This window comes from Sprattus sprattus (assembly GCF_963457725.1).
Source record: "Sprattus sprattus genome assembly, chromosome: 6".
Lineage (NCBI taxonomy): Eukaryota > Metazoa > Chordata > Actinopteri > Clupeiformes > Clupeidae > Sprattus > Sprattus sprattus.
In genome coordinates this window covers 28,067,244-28,073,635 of record NC_137925.1, presented here as the reverse complement: position 1 = coordinate 28,073,635, position 6,392 = coordinate 28,067,244, and the positions used below count along the sequence as shown (strand labels likewise).

Below are 6,392 nucleotides of genomic sequence, written 5' to 3'. Positions count from 1 at the left end.
TTTACGTAGTGTTGACTGTACATAAACCGTTCTGTTAGCTTTGCTTCCGTAGCTCTTGATCTTAACTTTTTTTTCTTCTGCTTGTCTGCTTCTTGTTTACAGACACAGAGATATGTGTGCTCAGTGCTGTGTTAACACAGAGATATGTGCTCAGTTACACAGACACAGAGATATATGTGCTCAGTGGGGTTTACAGACACAGAGAATGCGTTTGCTTTGTCAGGAGGAAGATTGCTGTGAATGAGTGATGCAGCTGTGAAAGCCAAATGAAGGCGGTGGACCATGTTAAAATGAAGATGGTTTCAAGTTTTAAAATGAGTAGAGTTTGATGTTGTAACTGAAGATGGTTTTTAAAGCAGGGTTTGTTTGTTCGTTTATTTTGTGTCTGACCAAAGCTGGCTATTCTCTGCCTGCTCCTTTAGCTAAAGCAAACCACTCATCCTAACCCTTAGACTTCTCTTACACACACACACGCACACACACACACACACACTCATCCTAACTCTAGACCTCTCACACACGCACACAAGACAAATACACAAGCACACACACAAACAAACACACACACACACACACACACACACACACACACAACCACACACACACACACACTTGTCCTAACCTTTAGATCTGGTCTGGATCCAGCCCACATCTTAATCCTGTCTCTAATTGCCACTTCATTGTTGTTTACCATGCAAACAAACAAACACAAATATTGGCGACTGTGACAGAGAAGGCAGGTTCAGTCTTCATCCTAACATGACTGTGACTACTGTGGCCTCTGGCAGTTCAGGATGTGTCATTACGGCTTCTTGTCCATAGATGAAATGATAGATAAAACAATTACACATTGTTTTAAGAGAACTTTCTGTCACTAAATCATTCTGATGCAAACACTAGAGGTCACGGACATGAAATATGTGTGCCTGTGTGCATGAGTGTATAAGAGTGTGTGTGTGACTGAGGGTATTTCTGACCCGTATCTTTGTGTGTGTGTGTGTATTTCTGACCCGTATCAGTGTGTGTGTGTGTGTGTGTGTGTGTGTGTGTGTGAGGAGGGAAGAAGGTTAAGCGGGAAGTCGGGCATTCCGGTGTCATTGCGTAAAGGGAAACTGGTCCTACAGTATGCGTGTGCTTTTCTTGTATAGAAGATCATGTTGGCAGTGGAAAGAGATACATTTTATGTACATTTTAATACATTTTAATGAAGACGACCTTTCTTATACTTTTTTTAATGTAAAAGAAGAAAACACTACAAACTACAAATTGTTCTTTTAAACATGTTTTCTTTTATTTTGTAATGTTTCTGTGTGTATGGAAAACATTCCTTTCCTCTTAGGTCATGTTAAAACAGTAGGACTATTAAACTGTCATCTCATTCTGTATAGTAGTTGGACAGATTACAATAAAGTCAACTCACACAAGCTATCTGTTTTTATATGTGTGTGTGTGTGTGTGTGTGTGTGTGTGTGTGTGTGTGTGTGTGTGTGTGTGTGTGTGTGTGTGTGTGTGTGTGTATGTGTGTGTGTGTGTGGGGGGGGGGGGGTGGCCCTGTTGCACTGTTTCTTGACTTGAAAGCACTGTTGTTTCTTCAACTGGCCACTAGGGGGTATCAGTGCACCACACCAATGTTAACCGGTGTAACTGAGCAGGACTTTCTGCTTGGTGTGTGTGTGTGTGTGTGTGTGTGTGTGTGTGTGTGTGTGTGTGTGTGTGTGTGTGTGTGTGTGTGTGGTGTGTGTGTGTGTGTGTGTGTGTGTGTGTGTGTGTGTGTGTGTGTGTGTGTGTGTTTGTTTATGTGTGTGCAGTAGACAGCGAGTGAAAGATATCATTTTGTAGGGTAGAATGTCTGAATTGTAACGTTGAAAGATTGAAGTAAAATGTGTCATCTGCTGTTCGCTGTCAAATCACTGAACTGCCACCCAGGAAGCTTGTCCATGGCCTCAGAACCAGACAACAGTTGCCACGGTGACAAGATAAAAGCTCTTCTTCTTCTGAAATGTATTGTTTGGAGGATAACCCCTTGAGATGCAGCATCTCGTTTTCGAGGGGGTCCTCAAGACACAGGACAAAGACGGTACAACACACACACACACACACACACACACACACACATTCAAACTCGCTCAAGTTCTCCCCCTTCTCGCCTCACCCTCCCCACTGACTCCCTAATGAATACATATTGCATTACTGAGAGGCATGAGAACATAGCATATACACAAATAAACTCCTCAAAAAAAGTTCGGAAACGTTTTTTTGGTCGATTATTCCTCCCCTTTAATAATACCAATTGGTATTGTATTGTATATCGTTGGAAAGCCTGATTAGTCACCTTTACAACGAGGTACAAATTGTAAGGATAGTGCATTCGTGGAATGAGCAACACAGCTAATCGTGTGGGTAGCGGCCCAAAAAAATGTGCCAAAATCCCCTGCAATATTCTTCTGTTGGTATTCACTCTTGTTTTGAGTTGCTTGGTGGATTGGATGATTCTCCCACAGTATTAAAGAAAAAACAACACATTTTGGCCATTTTTACACTTAATTCATTTTACACTGTCAGGGACCTCAGTAACGTGTGGAAAATCCATACACAGCCACAACAGCTTGGCACCTCCTCCTCATGGTCATCAGCCTGGTCACACACTGCTGTGGGTGGTTTGTGTGTGTGTGTGTGTGTCCACTACAACCAAACTCAGAGCTTTGCTGCAGTCTCTAACCTCTCAGTTCCTGTGGCATTTTGCCAGGTCTGGCACTCCTCCTGTGTGTGTGTGTGTGTGTGTGTGTGTGTGTGTGTGTGTGTGTGTGTGTGTGTGTGTGTGTGTGTGTGTGTGTGTGTGTGTGTGTGTGTCTCTGTGTATGTGTGTGTGTGTGTGTTTTAACACTCTAAGGTCAGCTGCCTTTTAGACTTTTCTAAGTTGTCTGACATGCCTTGATGTTTTTGTACATTTCCCTAAACTAAAAACATTGATGCACAAATGGAACATATGATTATATTGTAGAAGACATCAGCAATAATAACATGTGAGTAAAAGGAATGTAGTAATTCATTTTTTAATTTTAAATCTAATGTAAACATACCCTTAGAAAAACCTAATTTTAGAGGTGCTCAGATTTAGTAAAAAAACACATTGTGCAAATTTATTCACAAGACTTTTTATTTCTGAACCTTGAAAACACATGTGTTAGCTATGTATATGTTAGTTTAGCATTTAGAAAGTGTGTGTGGTTTCTCTTCTATAAATTTATAATTTCAGAGTGACCTTTCCCTGCCCAAGAATTCTTTCCCTGCTCAATGAATATTGATGAGTTAGATTTGACAGGCCGGTGATTGCTCCTCCCCCCTGTCACTGTCACCTGTCAAAGAGGATGGCCAATAGATAACAACCCTGAAATGTCTCTCAGTTTTGAAAGTGCATAATTAGTTAGTGGATATAACTAAGTCAGTAAACAAGTAAGTGGATATATATTAGAAAAAAAGTGCATAATTAGCAAATGCATGCAAGTAAGTGGATATAACTAAGTAAGTAAGTGGATATAACAAGAATCAGAATCAGAATCAGTAACAGATTTATTGTCATGCAGGTTTACACCAAGAAATTGCTCTGGTGTATGGGTACAGTAAACATATAAACAAACCCAACACAATAAGTACTACACATAACATAAGACATAGAAACACACTAAGTACTACACATAACATAAGTACTACAGATAGACCACAGTATGAATACATATATATAAAAAGAGAGTATATAAAAAAGTTAACTAAGCAAGTAAGTGAATATATATATAAAAAAAAAGAGTGTATATAAAAAAATCTGGTGGGGCAGACGCTGTGACAATGGCTCCTGTTGGAGATGACGCTGTGACAACGTCTTTGTCTTCTTTTTGGGCAGAGGTCGTGCTCTTTTGCGGGGTGATGTAGGTGCTATGTTCTCCTCGTTGTTTTCCACGTTGTTCTCCACGTTTCTGTAATAGAGTAAATAAAAACAATGATCAGTTGCTTGTTCAGGGATTTTTGCAACATAGAATCCCAGAGCTGCAATTCACACTTTACAGCAGTTTCGGCCATTCACACCTGGCCTGGCCGGTTTCGATTCACACCTATCAGACGTGTTTGAATAGCCTACACTAATGACTAACCCAAGGGTAACAACATACTTCTAGCGTTAGTATTTGTACTTATTTTGGTGCAGACAACAAAACTGCAAACATCGACGTATAGAGCGAGATAAAGTTATGTATGATTCATAATCGCCATATAGACGGTAGTCGCCTGGTTTACTCCTCTTTGCGCACACAATAAACCCCAAACATCGACAACAAAATGTCGGCGTACGTAGCAACATAAAGTTATTTACCTATATTATTCAAAACCGCTATACATACGGTAGTTACGTGTTTTATTTATTTTAGGATAGACAACAAACTGCAAACATCGACGACTGTAGCGACATAAAGTTATGTATGATTCAAATCGCCATATAGACGGTGGTCGCCTGGTTTACTCAGCTTTGCGCACACAACAAACTCCAAACAATATAAAGTAATTTATATTATTCAAATTCGCCATACAGTCGTAGCGTGTTCTACTAATTTTTGCACACACAACAAACTAGACGCCAACGGCATAATAAGCATACTATGCCATGAGTTTTACTCCCTATAAGTAAATCAACACCATGCAAGAGCCAGTCAAGTGAATATAAATTACTTACTCATCAGGAATATCCTGAACGGGGTCAAGACGAAGCACGAAGTGGTTATGTTCGTCCTCACTGTCTTCACTACTTTCATCGGATTCGTGGTTGTCCTCCTCGCTTTCCAGGTCAAGTTCCTTCTGAATTTGTCGTAGAGCATCAGCAGCAGAGATGGGAAGCGGCATGTTGTCTCGTTCTCAGTCGAAATGTAAACAAACATACGACCATGTGGACTGGCTATATGGGTGAAAAGGGCGATTACTGAGTGCTCCTCGCCACGGCATGACCCAATAGCGTTCGCCGAATTACCATTTCTTACCATATGAATAGCCACCAAGTGCTAATGGGTGGCGCATTAGGAGCTGAATTCTGGCTCAGACAGTGAAATGTGCAAGTTTTCGTTCGATTCTCCTGACAAAGTGCCTATTTATTTTTTAGTTTTGAACTTTATATATTTTAAAAGAAAAGGGTTCAATGATTATGTGGGTGTTATTTGTATGTCTGTAGGTCAAAAACTCGCGGAGCTTTAAACATTTTTTGACAAAAAAAAAAAATATCCCTGACAAGGGATATCGACCTTAGACCGTTAACGTGTGTAGACATCTGTGTCTGTGTCTTTTTGTATTTGAATTTGACTAGTTTGACCATGTCCGATGACTGACTAGTTTGACCATGTCCAATGACTGAATAGTTTGACCATGTCCAATGGCTGTCTTAGACTAGTTTGACCATGTCCAATGACGGTCTTCTACTAGTTTGACCACTGTCTTAGTGCAATTTTTTTTAATTGATTGTGTGAATTCGTGTAAATGGCGTTGTCATAGTAATTTATAACAAACTGGTCCACATATTTTTGTTTTACTTTTATACAAAATGAGGTACTGCTCAAACTCGCCACAGGGTGGCGATAAAGGCCATTACAGTGAGCTCCCATCTTCTACTTACACAGGTACCTTGGAGAGCAAGCCGCCTAAAAACCAACTTGATTGGATGACAGCGACAGTTTTGTTCCCGATATGAAAGCTAGAGAGACCAGAGTGGAGAAGACATCTGGCCAGAGAGGCTTTCTGTGTGGCAGTACGTAGTTTATTTCAGGAATGGTTACATTCAGACACTAACACTGTTAGCCACAAGGTGGCGATATATCTACATGATAAAATGTAATATTCAGGGAAGGAGGAACAGCGCATCAGAAGAGAGGCATTCTGGACACCAATGAAGAAACGTTATTCTAATGTAATAATCCACAGTTACACACAAGTGCAAGACTGTCATATCGCACTTTAAACCTTGGATCAAACAAGGCGAGGGCAAAAATGCCAGAAGTCGGTAAGGTGAAAATAGTGGGCCATCTTACCTAGAAATTCCACAACAATTGTTCATTTTGTGATACAATCATGAAATTTGGTACAGTTATGGCCAAAGGCATTTCAAATATATGTGGATATGGGGCCGTCATGAATTTTCAATATGGCGCCAATGACATTGAGGACCTATTTAGACTAATTTGTGTACCATACACTCGATTGGGCGGGGTTTAGACAGGGATTTATCAGAAGTGGGTGTGATTTAAAATGGGAGTTGTTTTATTTTTGCAATTTTATTTAAACATAGAAAATTGATTGATCGAGTTGGAAATTGGTATTTGAATCCTGAAATTGGTATGGGTTGACCAAAAGTTGCTACTTGC

At 40.2% G+C, this 6,392-nt stretch overlaps 1 protein-coding gene across 1 annotated transcript in view; it reads left to right on the top strand.

Moving 5' to 3' along the window:
• LOC308367348 (CD82 antigen-like) overlaps positions 1-1,426 on the top strand; it is a 53,931-nt gene extending 52,505 nt beyond the window's left edge. The window contains 1 exon segment of the mRNA XM_080841244.1: positions 1-1,426. This exon segment is cut by the window's left edge and continues 617 nt beyond it. The gene's annotated coding sequence lies outside the window, so the exon portion shown is untranslated.
• Positions 1,427-6,392: the final 4,966 nt, after the last annotated feature.